Source organism: Siphateles boraxobius, unplaced genomic scaffold (genome assembly GCF_051911475.1).
Source record: "Siphateles boraxobius isolate OS27281-9 unplaced genomic scaffold, OSU_SipBor_1 66, whole genome shotgun sequence".
NCBI classification, from domain to species: Eukaryota; Metazoa; Chordata; class Actinopteri; order Cypriniformes; family Leuciscidae; genus Siphateles; species Siphateles boraxobius.
In genome coordinates this window covers 33652546-33669078 of record NW_027509193.1, presented here as the reverse complement: position 1 = coordinate 33669078, position 16533 = coordinate 33652546, and the positions used below count along the sequence as shown (strand labels likewise).

General features: G+C 40.1%; 1 long non-coding RNA gene across 2 annotated transcripts; it reads left to right on the top strand.

Annotated features, from left to right (window-relative positions):
- The first annotated feature begins 13599 nt into the window (after positions 1–13599).
- Positions 13600–15140, top strand: LOC143721317 (uncharacterized). 2 transcript variants are annotated; one of them, XR_013196710.1, is made up of 7 exons: positions 13600–13771; positions 13867–13934; positions 14033–14216; positions 14450–14511; positions 14593–14774; positions 14856–15009; positions 15078–15140. It is a non-coding gene; the product is annotated as an uncharacterized LOC143721317 (long non-coding RNA). The 2 variants fall into 2 exon arrangements; XR_013196709.1 differs by having other exon boundaries at positions 14593–15009.
- The last annotated feature ends 1393 nt before the right edge of the window (positions 15141–16533 follow it).

The window sequence follows — 16533 nt, the reverse complement described above, 5'->3', positions numbered from 1 at the left end:
TTGGTGCTGATTTGTTGATTTTCTGTACAAAGGTGAATGTATAGCTTATGAAAAGTGAATTGAGAATTTCAGATGCATTTTCAGCTAAAATAATTAATTGAAATAGTACATTTACATGCTTATGACTGATTTTCCATATAGTTGATATGCGTTTATGACTAAAAAGAGAAAGATTTAAAAGAGTTGATTCTCAGGTAATTGTAAAATGCTTTATTGTATTTTTTTGTATACTTTATATAGTGTTATGGTTTTCTAATAGCTTATTGTAAAGAAGTGGACTCATGTAATTAAATGTGTACGTTACAAATTGTTGAATGTATGATAAGAAATATGTCAATGAGGTTAATTTGAAAAAGAACTTTATTGTCAATTATTACAAAAAGCATTCTACATAAAGCTTGCAGTGGAGAAACATCGAGTGCGAGTTTTCTGTGATTTTAATCATCTTCCCCTTTTCATGGGTACAACATTTTGGAGGCACCGCTGGGATTCTACTCTTCGGAGGGCCGTTGTCACTTACCCGGCCGACACTTCCTGATGCAGTGAATCCCCTAAAAAGAACCCAGATCAACAGTGGAGAGTGGATAGAGTTCCTGCAGTAAAGGCAAGACAGAGGCAAAGAACCATACACCTGAGGCCTTAGAGATCATCAGGTGAAACAAAAGTTCAGTCAGTCTCAAGTAAGCCCCAACTCAGTGAAAAGGCCCACTTTATTGTCAAAATGGAGACAAAAGTGTTAGAGGAAATGCAAGTTGAAGTTATCGCCATGTTAAATGTACTACCCAAAGACAAGCTTCTTGGTGTTTGTGAGTTCCTGAAAATAGCAGATCAAGAGGAAGTTTCATTTAAATCTTGCATGTCTTTGATCTCTCATATCCTTCAACATCTCGAGGAAGACATGACGGAACTGGAAGATGGCGGCATGTCTGTACTGTTAAGCCTGAGAGACCAAATTACAGAAGTAAACACAGCCACTAAAAATGAGACTGCTGGACCAAGGGAAGTCACGGAAAAAGATAGGGAGTTAGATGAGCTAAAAAGCGCAATGAAACAAAAATTGAGTGAAATTGAACAGTTGGAGGAAGTGAACACAAAACTCAGCATTGTCCAGCCTCAGCTTCAAATTACTGCACACCCACAACCTTTAGTGAATACCCAACACCCCAGCCCACCTTGGCGCAAAGATTTCAAAATTTCTGGACAAATTGGTGACCCAGGTCAAAAAGAGAAATTAACTTTTTCAAGTTTAGCTCACAAAATTGAGAACGGTTTGAGCAGAGGCTACCCAGAATGTGATATTGTTGATGCAGTCATTCGTGCCATTTCCCCAGGCTTACAGTTAAGAAGCTATTTAGAAGGAAAACCAAACATGACTCTACCTACCTTAAGACGAATCCTGCACTCTCATTTCCAAGAAAAAAGTGCACCTGAACTTTATAAGCAACTTTCCTCTGAATGCCAAGAGAACAAAGATACACCACAGAACTTTCTTATGCATGTTCTTGACCTGACGCCAGAAAATCTTGTTTGCGTCCCAAGAAGCAGAATCAGGCCTTAAATATGATCCAGCATTAGTTCAAAGCATGTACTTACATACTGTACTTACGACAATATATTGCACCGACTCCTCGTTCCCAAGCAAGAAAGTGCTTCAATAGTCTGCAGCAAAGAACAGAGGACCGTTGCATGCATTGTTTTCGATGTGGCAGTAGTGAGCACTTTCAAGCGGGATGCAGAATTCGTGGCATTAATCCTTCAAGAGAGATTCCTTTAAATGGAGACCGGTTACTTCCTCGGGACAGGGAGTAACCAGATCTACTGACCAGTCCCGGAGATGTGCAGCCTGTGGAAGGACAGATAGGCAGATGAAGCAGTGTTCAAAATGTAAAAAGGTACTGTATTGTTCTAGTATCTGCCAAACTCACCATTGGGCTGAACATAAGCGAACTTGCATCAACTCAACAAGATCAGTGTCAAAATTCTCTATGACAATGAGTATTCACACCCCTTGCAGCACCCAGGTTAACCAGCATTCCCCGGTGACGTCATTAGTTGGGAGGCAATGTCTCGTTGAATGTTACCTGAACGGCCAACAATTTCAAGCACTTTGGGACACTGGCTCTCAGGTATGTGTTATTGATGAAGTGTGGAAACAGGAGTACTTACCAGAAGTACCATTTAGGGATGATTTCGACATTCTTGAGGCCCCAAATACGTTGAACCTTGTAGCTGCCAACGGAATTGATATGACCTGTATTGGATATGTTGAAGTGACATTCAAATTATCATCACAGGCATCTCACAAAGCTCAACTTGTCATTCCTATGCTCGTAGCAAGGGGTCAAAATCTCTCTCACCCCATCATAGGTTTCAATGTGATAGAACAAATTGTGGACTCCATTGAACAAGCACAACCAAACACCGTAAACAACAACATACTTGAGAGAACTGTGAAAACTGCATTCCCCAGCCTAAAGAGGAGCAAAGTCCAGGCATTCATTCAACTTCTGAGTGCAGAAAGCTCATTTGAATACACAGTAGGACCAAGAAAGGGCATGTTAACGTCCCCAAACGTAGTACTGTGCGGGTCTCATGCCGAGTGTATATGCAGCCAGTTAAAGAGGACAGCACACTAATTTTTGAACCTGATGTGAATCACCAGTGGCCCGAGGGGCTTGAATTTCCAGAAAGTCTAGTGAGGCTGAAAAAAGGGGCTCCAACAAATATTACAATTGGGGTATACAATGACACTGACCATGATGTAACCCTTATGGGCCAGACACCGATCGGTACAGTACAGCTTGTCTAGAATGTCTTACCTGCTAGTATGTTTGAGGTGCCAGCAAAACCTACCTCTGTTGGAGTATGTCACATTCAGGTTGCGGATAACTGTCTTGACCACACCAGTACTGATGAATGGGACCCGCCCGTCGATGTCAGCCACCTGAGTAAATACCAGAGCGGGTAGTACAGCAAATGCTAAGAGAAGAGTGCCATTCATTTTCTATGTCAGACAACGACATTGGGTCTATCAGAGATTTGCAATCGAGTATTTCACTTAAAGATGAGGAGCCAGTCAGTCGCACTTATGTGTCTGTGCCAAAACCCCTGTATCGTGAGATGAAAGAATATTTGCATGACTTCATAGCACAGGGATGGATTGAAAAATCCAACTCATCATATTAATCTCCAATCGTGTGCGTAAGAAAGAAATATGGCAGCCTTCGTTTATGCATTGATTGTAGAGACCTAAATCGAAAAACTCACCCAGACAGACAACCGATTCCGAGAGTGCAGGACATCATGGAAGCCTTGGTGGCAATTCTTGGTTTTCATCATTAGATCAAGGGAAGGCCTACCACCAGGGGTTCATGTCCAGAGAAAGTAAGCACCTAACAGCTTTCGTGACACCCTGGGGTCTATATGAATGGGTGTGAATTCCTTTTGGGCTGATGAATGCTCCAGCAGCCTTTCAGCGGTGTATGGAAGAATGTTTAGAAGGCCTGCGAGACGAGATATGCATCCCATACCTTGATGACACCTTGGTGTTTAGTAAGACCTTTGAGAACCACGTCCAGGATGTAAGGAAAGTGCTGCAACGGCTTAAGGAACATGGCATCAAACTCAAGCCAAATAAGGGTGAGCTTTTCAAACCTGAAGTCTGTTACCTGGGTAGAATAGTCTCTGCAGAGGGAAGTAAAGTTGATCCTGCAGACATAGAAGCTGTCAGATCCCTGAAAGACAAACAACCCAAAAATGTTGGTGAGTTGAGGACAATTCTTGGTCTACATAGCTATTACAGGCAGTAAATTAAAGATTTCTCTCGCATCGCTAGCCCTTTGTATGACCTGTTAAAAAGCACTCCAGAAGATAATGCCCACATGAGAGACAATCAGAGGAAGCCAAAGACAAAAGGCATGAAAGCTGGTGTTCCATCGAGGAAGCATATTACCTGGACTGATCAGCATCAGAACATCCTTGAGCAACTAATTGATTGTCTGCTCCAGCCCCCTGTATTAGCATTCCCTGACTTTTCACAGCCTTTTGTCCTGCATACAGACGCGTCAGCCCAAGGCTTGGGTGCAGTATTGTACCAGAATCAAAATGGAAAACTTTGAGTGATTGCCTACGGATCTCGTACTTTATCTGCTGCTGAGAAAAATTACCAACTACACTCAGGCAAGCTTGAATTTCTCGCCCTGAAGTGGTCAGTCACTGAAAAATTCCGTGATTACTTGTACTATGCTCCAACTTTTACCGTTTATAGTGACAACAATCCCCTTACATATGTCCTGTCAACTGCCAAACTGAATGCTACAGGCTGCAGGTGGGTGGCAGAATTGGCAGATTTCCACTTTACAATCAGATACCGTCCTGGCCGAGAAAATATTGACGCTAATACACTATCCAGATTGCCCCTTGAAATTGTGATGAATGAGTGTTCTGAGGAGCTGTCATCAGACGTGATAGGTGCAACAATTCAGGTGGTAGAAGTTCAAGAAGGACTCAGCATTCCATGGTCAGTCTCGACGAACTGCTCCTCCATCGAAGTCTGTTCAGCAGTTCCAACCATAACTCCATTGTCTGTAAATGAGATTAGAGAAGCTCAAATCAATGATCCGGAAATTAGTCCTGTATATCAATGCAAGCTGTCTGAATTAAAACCACACGTGAAACAGTTCAAGACATACAGCCTAAAAACAAAATGCCTGTTTCGTGAATGGAGAAAATTTAACATTAAGGATGGTGTCCTCTGCAGAACCACTTCCACCCGCACACAGTTGGTCCTGCCCGAGAAATATAAAGGAACAGTCTTGCGAGAGCTCCATGATGAAATGGGCCATCAAGGTACAGAGCGCACTCTCTCACTCATTCGTGAACGGTTCTTTTGGCCATATATGCAGGCAGACATTGAGCATTATGTCACAAAAACATGCAGATGCCTAAAGCAGAAGAAGCCCTGTTATGAGACAAGAGCTCCATTAACAAACATTGTTACGACCCAGCCCTTTGAATTGATCTCAATTGATTTCCTCCACTTAACCCGAATTAGTTGACTTTACTCGCAAATCGCGTGGAAACCCGTTGCCTTAACATGTTTAGTTTCAGCTTGTGTAAAAACTAAAGTGGTATGAGTTGTATTAACATGGAACCTTTAGTTTTTACACAAGCTGAAACTAAACATGTTGAGTTGTATTAACATGGAACCCTAACTTTTTACACAAGCTGAAACTAAACATGTTGAGTTGTATTAACATGGAACCCTAACTTTTTACACAAGCTGAAACTAAACATGTTGAGTTGTATTAACATGGAACCCTAACTTTTTACACAAGCTGAAACTAAACATGTTGAGTTGTATTAACATGGAACCTTAAGTTTAGTATTTATTAGTAGTGTGTTCTCAAAATCATTAGATAAAACTAGCTATTATGACTTGTTATTGCTACTCATCATTTAACACAATTACTGTATTTTCCACTAATTTAATTAGCTTTTGATTTTTAAAACAAAAATATGTTATAAAACATTTTCAATTAAATTGGATGGATGGAAAAAAAGAAACACCTCTTAATGCTTCCATGCATTTTATTTTATTTTTAAATGGCAAAACACAGCCAAACATCAGGTAAACATCAACAATCAAAACATCAATTATCCAATCTAAAATGATGAATCTTAAAAAGGTCATTTCAAATCATTGAAACAATTGTGTGTGGGTGTTGTATGTGTTTGTGTGTGTTGTCTGTGTCTGTGTTGTTTGTGTGTGTGGGTGTTGTCCGTGTCTGTTGCCTTGTGTGTGTGTGGATGTTGTGTGTGTGTGGGTGTTGTCCGTGTTGTTTGTGTGTGTGGGTGTTGTCCGTGTGTGTTGCCCGTGTCTGTGTTGCAGTGTGTGTGGGTGTTGTCCGTGTGTGTTGCCCGTGTCTGTGTTGCCGTGTCTGTGGGTGTTGTCCGTGTGTGTTGTCCGTGTGTGTTGCCCGTGTCTGTGTTGCAGTGTGTGTGGGGGTTGTCCGTGTGTGTTGCCCATGTCTGTGTTGCCGTGTGTGTGGGTGTTGTCCGTGTGTGTTGCCCGTGTCTGTGTTGCCGTGTGTGGGGGTGTTGTCCGTGTGTGTTGCCCGTGTCTGTGTTGCCGTGTGTGTGGGTGTTGTCCGTGTGTGTTGCCCGTGTCTGTGTTGCCGTGTGTGTGGGTGTTGTCCGTGTGTGGGAGTTGTTCGTGTCACAAATTTACAAGATAAAACCATAGATGTCCCCTGAGTGGTAAATCCATAAACAAAATAAAATTTACCAGAAACCCCCACTCAAATGTACAAGAAAACGCAAACAAACAGGATCTGTTTCATCTGCCTAAATGAAGGGAGGACAGAGCATGAGCCAAGAGACTATCATATCAGAACAATGGTGAAGAACTGGAACAATAATGTCTTAGGCCTATGTCTTTCTGCTACAACTCCTCTCAGTTTTAATTTTCACACAAGTCACATCCTTCAGCATGATTCCTACAGCATTTAAGTGTGTGTCAGTGTTGTTTGTGTGTGTTGTGTGTGGGTGTTGTACATGTGTGTCTGCATTTTACGTGTGTCTGTTCGTCCGCTAGTTTTACAGAAAATAAAAAGGTTTACCCCACAGGTAAGAAAGTATTTTACTAGTGTGGCAAAAAGAAAAATGTAGTCAACAGCTTCTTACAGTAGACTTGACCTCTCTTTTTACATTGCGAGCTGATTTTTCAAAGTCTGTATCTTTGGCTTTAGGTCAGTGTGGCCTAACAATAGCAATACCTGTTGCATGAACTGAAATGTGAGCTTCATGGTCTTGGGGTAGTTAAGATGGAGTGCATACATGAGTCCAAACAGAGTGCACATTGCTTTTGGCAGATCTTGAATGTTCTCCATTACAACTTCTCCCTCAATGATGATTTTCAACGAGGCTGGACTGAGATGCTTGGAAGACGTGAGCACAGCACCTTCACGCTCAATAAGAAGTATCCCAACGTCAAGGTCACGAAAATAATCATCATCATCAGATTCCTAAATAAAGAATAACAGAAGAGCACAATCATTGCATTATATTTCTCATTTGAAAAACATCTTTAATCAATATAAGAGTGTCATGGTGAAAAATAAATAATGGTAAAAATTATAAGAAAGCAAGAGCTTACTTACAAAGCCTGCTTTGAAGAAGTTTGTGGGGTTGTCCCCAAGAATGATAGGAAGCCCTTTGAGCACTTGTGTCCGGATCACAGTTGGCTCAGTAGTCTTTTGAGAATTAAACACAGTACAACAAGTTATCTAGCTAAAATAAAAAACAAATAATGATCTAAAAGAAAGCTTAAAAAAACAAGCAATGTTTTGATTGAATTATACAACTAATAGAGTAGCATTGTGATATGATGTTTATATAAAACCTGATAAAAACAATGCAAGTACAGAATGTGTATGGACTTACATTGGTCTGTTGTGAAATCTGTGTCAACAACTGTCCAACATTCCCTCTCTTGGATTGAAATAACTCGAGGAGACGAGGACTGTGCCGGTCGATGCTCTCATAGAACTCCTGTTTGAGGTTCTTGCCCACAATCCTGTTGAACTCCATGAACACCTGAAAAATACAGAGAACAAAAAAAAAAATTAACTTAGATAAACTGAACTATACAAAGCAGCTAAGCCATCTGCAAAGTAGTGCTGAAAAACATCATGAATGTCCTTTTTATATGATTTGCAATGAAAAACATTGTGCCCCAAATTAAAAATACCAATGTTTTCCTTAAAGAGGACAAGAGAAATATACATCTAGACAAAATATATAATAATAGAAAGATAGTTATTTGTTATGTTCTCTTTCTTAAACATACTTGATCTTCAGTGAAGAGGGCAGGCCAGCGTTTCACCATCGTGCTTATGGCGGGTTCCGACTCCACTACCTCTTTTCTTCTCAGAGGAAAGGTCTAATTCATCTTCTGTTTCACAAGAGGTCCATTTGGTGTTCTCTTCTGCATTTCATCAACCAAGTCTTTACAAGCCCCCTCCAATGCTGCCTGATCAAATCCATCTGGAAAGTTGGGCAAGTAGTTGATTTCACCTTTGTTTGCCTTCTTGATGCGCTTGTTAGCTGGTTGTCCTGCTGAATGCCTTCCCCGCTTACCTGCATTTACTGAAACATCAAGGCATCCTGATTGCATACGCTTTGTTCGATAATTACCCATTTTATGCTTAAGGCTATTTTTCCAACCACAATAGCGAGTGGTTGAGCCTCGCTCCTGGAGACAAGGGTGCTTGTTTATCAGTGCTGCTGCAACACTTTCGAACTGAGCAGCAGTTGGGTATGCTGTGTAGCTATACATGCTCTCTGCCAATCTTCAAGTATCTCGTGTTTTAGTTCTTTTGATACTTTAAGGTATGTACACTCACTCATAAACAGCAGATCTGTTTGCCTAAGTTTATACTCTACATCTACAGACATGGTAGGGATATCAAAAAATTCTGGCCACTGTTTCTGTCGCTCCTGAGATGAGTGTGAGAGTATTTCTGTATCTGCTGTACTGGGTGTGTCACTGAATACTTCATCAGATGAGACAAGTAACAGCTCAAGGACAGCCATGACTTTAACTGTTGGTTTTCCTGGAAGTTCTTCAGTATCTGTCAGATTGCATAGTTCGTTATTGAATTCAGGGTCTTGGTATTGGAGACTGAAGTTATAATGAAGTCAAATCTTATCAAATCTTCGACTGTAGAGGGCCTTGTGGTTAGGATGACTTTTCTTATATCCGCCTCTGTTAGAATGACCCTCAAGGTCATCTTCTGGTTTGCAGTCATCTTGGGAATATAAACAATAATTAGTTCATTAGAAATATAAATATCCAAAAGGCCATTCAATTGCTGAGCATAGAAAATAGTGACTGTCCCTTTAGATTAAAGTAACGTACCTAGTCAGGGTACCGTCTGCTGCCGAGGCCTGTGCTCGTCCCGCCAGGTGTAGAGCCTCTTGGACGCACGTGACCAGGCAGGTTTTTGAATTAGCCTCTCCCCTTCCTTATGAAACTAAACATACCAAGTTATCTCTACTAAACATGATTAGTGCAATTAATCTTTCAGCTAAATAGTACAAACAACTAATGTTGTTTAGTAATGATAGCAGGTTTTGACAAAACATAAAAGAATAAGTAATGATCACTCGTAAGTTTAATTAGAACCAAATCTGGGTTTACAGTGCGTGGTAGTGGACCATTTCACCCGATTCGCCCAAGCATACGCCACTACGTCCAAATCAGGTAAAACCACTGCAGATCGCATCTTAAATGATTTCGCCTTAAAGTTTGGCTTCCCCTCTTGCATCCACCATGATCAAGGCGGGGAGTTTGAGAACCAATTGTTTGAACAGCTCCAAAAGTACTGCGGCATCACAGGCTCCAGGACAACTCCGTATCACCCGCAAGGCAATGGCCAAGCCGAGCGTTTTAATAGGACACTATTGCAGATGCTCAGAACACTCACAGAAAGTCAAAAGTCGAACTGGAAAGACTCCTTGAATAAGCTACTCTATGCTTACAATTGTACCCGCTCAGAAGTCACAGGGTTCTCTCCTCATTTCCTGTTATATGGGAGGTCTCCAAGACTGCCTGTTGACATGCTATTTGGGCTGAATTCAGAAATGTCCTCCTGTAACCAGAAAGAGTATGTAGAAAAATGGAAGCATGGAATGGAAGAGGCTGATACAATTGCCAGAGAGTGTGCAAAAAAATCTGCGGACAGGAGCAAAAATAATTTTGACAACAAGGTGAGAAGCACCACACTGCAGCCAGGTGATCGTGTCCTTGTAAAGAACTTAACACCACGAGGAGGCCCTGGTAAACTTCGCAATTTCCGGGAAGATAGCATCAATACAGTTGTGCGACAGATGGGGGGTGAGCTTCCAATTTATGAAGTTAAGCCAGAAAGGGGAAAGAGACGATCCAGAGTCCTCCATCGCAATTTATTAATGCCTTGTGACCACTTACCTCTCGAAACTGCTCCGCATCCAAAACCCAGACAGAAACGGGAGTTGAAAAAGCCTCAAAGTAGTGATCTAGAGGCTGATGAGGGGAGTGAAGATGAATTGGACTTTCATTGTGTGTCTCCACAAGTACTTCAATCAGACTATGTTGTTGAACCTGAAAGCCTTGAACCACTACTTACCTCAGAGTCTGATGAGCATCCAAATGAGGTCCTGGAACAGGTTCCTGAGCCCATGTCTTCTGTGGAAAATGACCAAGAGGAACAAGAGCCACCTACGGGGACCGACAGTGCAGAACAAGAGTTTAACTCACCTGCCGATGAACAAGTTCCTGCTCCCATGTCGCCTGCTGAAAGTGAACAAGAGAGTCAAAGAGAGCAAATTTATCAGTTGCCTAAAAGGGAAAGATACCCACCAAGAGTACTAACCTATGATGAACTTGGTACACCATCTTATGATGTCAAGCAACTAAATGGGATTTTGCAAACACCACAACCGAACTTGCTTTACATGCCTGCACAGTGTCTGTCGACATGGTTGCCACCTGTTCAGCAATATTGCTACCAGTTGCCTTTGATGTATAGAATCCATTAAACAAAGACCATGAACAGTTAAAGTTCATATGAGACTGTGAATTTGAAATCAGAAGACTCTTTGCATTATAGACTGTTACAGTCTGGCACTTTGAGAGAACTATGGACTGTTTTGTCTGAGGAGTATTGCCTTTACACAGTCTTGAACTTTGAAATATTGAGAAAACAATGGACTTTTTGCCTTATGGACTATAGGCTTGAGAGACTGTTGAACTCATGAAATCAAAAAGGAATATGGACTGTTGTTTCATGCCTTGTTCAAAATTTTGCACTTTGATACACTTATGGACTGTTCTTTCTGATAAACTCTTGAGTTTCTCCATAAAGTGAACTTTTAAGTTCGGGGCGAGCCATGGACTGTGAAAAGACTGAATAGAAAATTCTTGCACTACAAATATTATTTTATGCGACTTACAAAAGGAACTGAGAGACTCTTTAAAGAGAATGTCGAGACGACATTTATTTTGTAGGGGAGTGTGTGACAGTGTGAAAAGGAACATGTGTATTTTGAAAATGCATAAGTCTGTGTACACTATAATATATAATTACAATATAGATTCGCTATTTTGAATATGTAGAAAAGTCTATACAATATAAAGGTGTAGTTTAGAGTTATTCTGAGTGTACCTGAGTTTATCTGTGATCAGTTAATTGGCACGATAAGTAGGACGATCGATTGTTCTGGTCTGCGTGAACAGTAGTGGGACAACTCGCGGGATTTCTCCATTCTACATAAAGCTTGCAGTGGAGAAACAGCGAGTGCGAGTTTTCTGTGATTTTAATCATCTTCCCCTTTTCAGGTATGAAGTATGGGCCTAATGATTAGTTAAAATACTTTGATATGATGTTATAATATGTTAAAGAGTATGCAGACGCGAGTATTATATTGATTGTGTGTTTGCGATGTTGAAATGTTTAGTTCAGAAATGCGTGAGCTCAGGCCTCAATTTTAAGCACGTTGGTCATGGCGTTAGGCCTAAAGAATCGCGGAAAGCTCGAGTATGTTCGATATTTGTGTGTTTAAAGTGTAATTCTGTTTATTTAGTGCTGATTTGTTGATTTTCTGTACAAAGGTGAGTGTATAGATTATTAAAGTAAATTGAGAATTTCAGATGCATTTTTAGCTAAAATAATTAGATGAAATAGTAGCCTACATTTACATGCTTATGATTGATTTTCCATATAGTTGATATTCGTTTATGACTAAAAAGAGAAAGATTTAAAAGAGTTAATTCTAAGGTAATTGTAAAATGCTTTATTGTATTTTTTTGTATACTTTATATAGTGTTATGGTTTTCTAATAGCCTATTATAAAGAAGTGGACTCATGTAATTAAATGTGTACGTTACAAATTGTTGAATGTAACGGTATGTTAAGAAATATGTCAATGAGGTTAATTTGAAAAAGAACTTTATTGTCAATTATTACAAAAAGCATTCTACATAAAGCTTGCAGTGGAGAAACAGCGAGTGCGAGTTTTCTGTGATTTTAAAGTATAAAATAAGTTATTTATGCACTTGCAGGTAGTCTACTTCTTCCAAAGGACAGTCATTGAGAAGGTTTCTTCAGTGTCCAGTGCAATGCAAACAAATGGGTATTACAAAGTGTTGCACTTTCTTCTCTTTTGATGTAAAGTTAGAAAAAGTCCACTTACTGCACATATTTCAGCCACCACATTTTTAGGAACAGATTAGTGTTGGTGTAAAACTGCACAAAAGAGAAAAACACAATGTCATTACAATGAACTACACTGGGAAAAAATGTGATCAATAACTCATGGCAAAATATTTTTACATTAACATAAGTTTATCAGTTTTCACAAGTAATAGCAATTTATGATTACACAAGATTTACTGTAACAGTTGAAATTACTATACCAGCATATACCTTTAATTTAAAGCAGCAACAAATTATTTTACAGTGTACTAAAATAATTTAAATCTCATTTAATTTAGTAGTTGCTGTTAGTGGTCCCTGGATGCGTGTCTGGAAGAGCTGAACGCAGGGATGCCCTTCACAATAGGGGCCAGTCAACCAAGGGCCAGCTCTTATTTTTTTTAAGTTTAAAAAAAAATGTTTTTATTTTTCTCAGCCTTTTTCTTGGTTGCTTTTATAAACAGAAAAACATTTATTTAACTGTGCCCTTTTAAAAGAGACTAGTAGGCCTATAAGTAGGCCTAGTAAAAATAACCATTATTGTAGAATATTCTTGTACTTCACTTTCACCATGTTCTAGTGTGGAGACTCTGACATGACAATGAACAAAGTAATTTTGAAATTATTAAAATACAAAAATATATACTGTAATAAGTTATAAAAACATATAACATGGCCATCACAAACGCATTAAATTTGCCTGCTACTTTTCCCCAGCCCTCTCTCCTGGCTTTTGCAGACTTTGAGGTGTTCCCTGCCATTTTAATTAAACATTAAAATTCAGCATAAACTTGGACTATTTCTTGCTATGCTATGGTGAAAAACTGAGCGTGCTCTTTGGCCACGGTGAGCAGCCAATAGCAGCATTGCTGATCAATGTTTCTACTATCGATACATATCCCCTTTTAAATCAGTGTATGAACGCTCAATTATCTCAGATAACTCAATCCAGCTATACTAATCATAACCGGCAGGTGTGTTCGAAGAACCTAATTAGCCGGATCATGATGAGAACGATGATATTATCTTGGATGTCTCGTTTGATCTCGGATGTTTTAAGCAAAGTACGAAGAACGGGCCCCTGTGCTGGTTCGTTGTCCATGTTATTATGTTTCCTCGTGTTTCCTGCTAAGACCTGGGGCTCGTTCTTCGTACGTTGCTTAAAACATCCGAGATCAAATGAGACATCCAAGATGATATCATCGTGCTAATCATGATCCGGCTAATTGGGTTCTTCGAACACACCTGTTGTTTATGATTAGTATCGCTGGATTGAGTTATCTGAGATAATTGCGCGTTCATGCGCTGGGTTAAAAGGGGATATGTATCGATTGTAGAAACAATGATCAGCAACGTTGCTATTGGCTGTTCAGCATGGCCAAAGAACGCGCCCAGTTTTTCTCCCAAGGAGAACAAGAGCTTTTAATGGAAGGTTATGCCGAATTTGAATCTTTAATTAAAACGACAGGGAACACCTCGAAGTCTGCAAAATCCAGGAGAGAGGGCTGGCAAAAAGTAGCAGACAAATTAAATGCGTAAGTGCTGTCCATGGTAGATGTTTCTATCACTTTCTACAGTATGTATTTGTGCATTTTAATAATTTCATATTTATTTTGTTCTTTTATGTCAGAGCCTCCGCGGGACCCACTAGAACATGGGGACAAGTAAAAGTGAAGTACAAGAATATTCTACAAAATGGTAGCCTTTAATTCTTATACTGTCTTTATTTTAAAAAGCCAATTTTTCCCTCTTTTTAAAAGCCACTGTTAAATAATGTGTTTGTCTGTTTATAACAGCCACCAAGAAAAAGGCTGAAAAAAAAAAAAACAGGTGGTGGTCCTGCACCACCACAATATACCCCAGCAGAGGAGCTGGCCCTTGGGTTGAATGAAAACCGACCCATTGTGGAGGGCATCCCTGGGAGCAGCTCTTCCTCAGACCCAAAGCCAGGGACCAGTAGCAGCAACACCTTTATTACTGGTAGGCTAAATGAGTTTTCAATTCTCTTAGTACACTGTAAAATTATTTGTTGCTGCATTAAATGAAGTATAATCCAAATGGCTTGTACAGTAATTTAAACCGTTTGTGAAAGTGAAAACTTCTAAACTTTTAGTTAATATAAAATATATTGCCATGAGTTATTGATCACATTATATTTTTTACAGTGTAGTTAATTGTAATGACAATTTTTTTTGTTCCCCTCTTTTGTGCAGTTTTACATAATACACCAACACTTTTACCTGTTCCCAAGCAAGTGGTGGCTGAAGCATATGCAGTAAGTTGTGTACTTTTTCTAACTTGCATAAAGGGAAGAAAGTGCAACACTTTGTAATACCCATTTATTTCCATTGCACAGGACAGTGAAGAAACCCTCTCAGATGACGGTCCTTTGGAGGAAGAACCTGTAAGTGCATAAATAACTTTACACTAATTTGTATATACTTGTGTACCTATTCTTTCTGTCTGCAATATGAGTTGCAGGAGTCCACACCTACAGAAAGGCCTACAGAAGAGTCTGCACAAAGAACTGATACAGAGGTGGACAGTGTTGTACTTTTACTTTTTACTTTTGTTGCATGAGGCATGTTTTGACCCTTTTTCTTTCACAAAATGACACAGGGTGACATCCGTTCCCTATATAAACGGCATCTTCAACAAAAAATCGAGTATTTTGACCTGAAAAAACACAAATTAAGAGGAGAAATTGAACTTGACAACTTGAAAAAGAGAAAAATTGCACTAGAGATAGAGTTGCTTCAAAAGGACCTTCAGAGTAAGTGCTAATACATCATTTGACACATAGTAGTATTGCTGACTTTACATAACTATCTCTTATTGCAGGCAAAGGATGACTTGCTGGCTTTTCTTTATAAAGAATTGTTTAAATAAAACTCCAGGAACTAAGCATTTTTGTCTTGTCTTTTATTACACATTCAAAAATGGTGTTCCACAATTCTGTCCCGTGCAGCTCTGCCACTAGGTTGGTCCAAGTGCACTGGCTGGAGGTCATCATCAGGCTGCACGCCCACCACAGGGGTCCTCTCCTTTCTGATAGTGGCAATGTTATGCAATATGGCACATGCAACAATTATGTCACAGGCCCTGACAGGTGCAACCCTCAGACCCTTCAGACACTGAAATCTTTCCTTTAGCTGCCCAAAGGTCATTTCAATGCGTGCCCTTGTCCTGGCTAGAGCTGCATTGTAACGGGTTTGTGGTCCAGGGTTTGGGTCAGGGAATGGCGTCATGAAGTACTGCCTGCAGGCATAGCCCCGGTCACCAAGCAGGAACCCGTCAAAATTCCCTGTATAATGGAAAAATGCAGTTTTGTTAGGCTCAGCATAAGTGTGTGTAATACTGTGAGCTTGACATTTATAAGTTCCCTTACCACGTTCAAATAATGTGCATAAATGTGACTCTCTGAAAATTCTTGAGTCATGCACTGATCCTGGCCATTTTGCTTCCACATTTGTTATATGGAACATAGTCACACACCATCTAAAAGATTTTAGTCAGTCAACTGCATACTTTTTGATTACATTCATTTTTTTATGTAATATATTACTAATCTGGAATATTATAAATTGTAATAGTAACTTGCCTGCACATTTACACTGTGAACCCCCTTTCGGTTCACAAAATCCCCTTCATTGGGCCCTGGTGGGGCCTTGATGGGGACGTGTGTGCAGTCTATGGCACCAATCACGTTAGGGAAGCCTGAAGGACACATACTGTTAGTCATACTTTTTGGCATGGTCATGATTGCATGTCATTAACAATTATAAATGTACCTGCAATAGCAAAAAAATTCTGCTTTACAACCTGGGGTCTTAAGTGGCTTGGAAATACCACAAAACCCCCTAAAAACTGCTTGAGTGCCAAGTAAACTTTGCGAATGGCACGACAGACAGCACTTTTCACTAAGTTCTCTGCATCTCCAATAGTGTAAAGGAACGTGCCACTCGCAAAGAATCTCAGGGCAATGCACACAGTCTGTGCAGTTGTCAAAGCCCGACTCCTCCGTGTTGAGCATTTAATGTGTGGTTCCAGCAAATTAATGATGTAAATAACACCCTCACGAGAAAAACGATATCTCTCAAAAATTACACTGTCGCGCTGCGCTAAAGGATCCTGTCTATCCTGCAATACGCGATTAATTCGAAAAGCTCTGCGAATTATCCTCGCACCTTCCGCAACAGGTTGCTGTCGTAAAAATGGACAAGACATGGCTACGACAGACTTCCCGTATCACCTCCTCTTATAAAGCCGCAATCTAATCCTGTTTACATGAAATAAG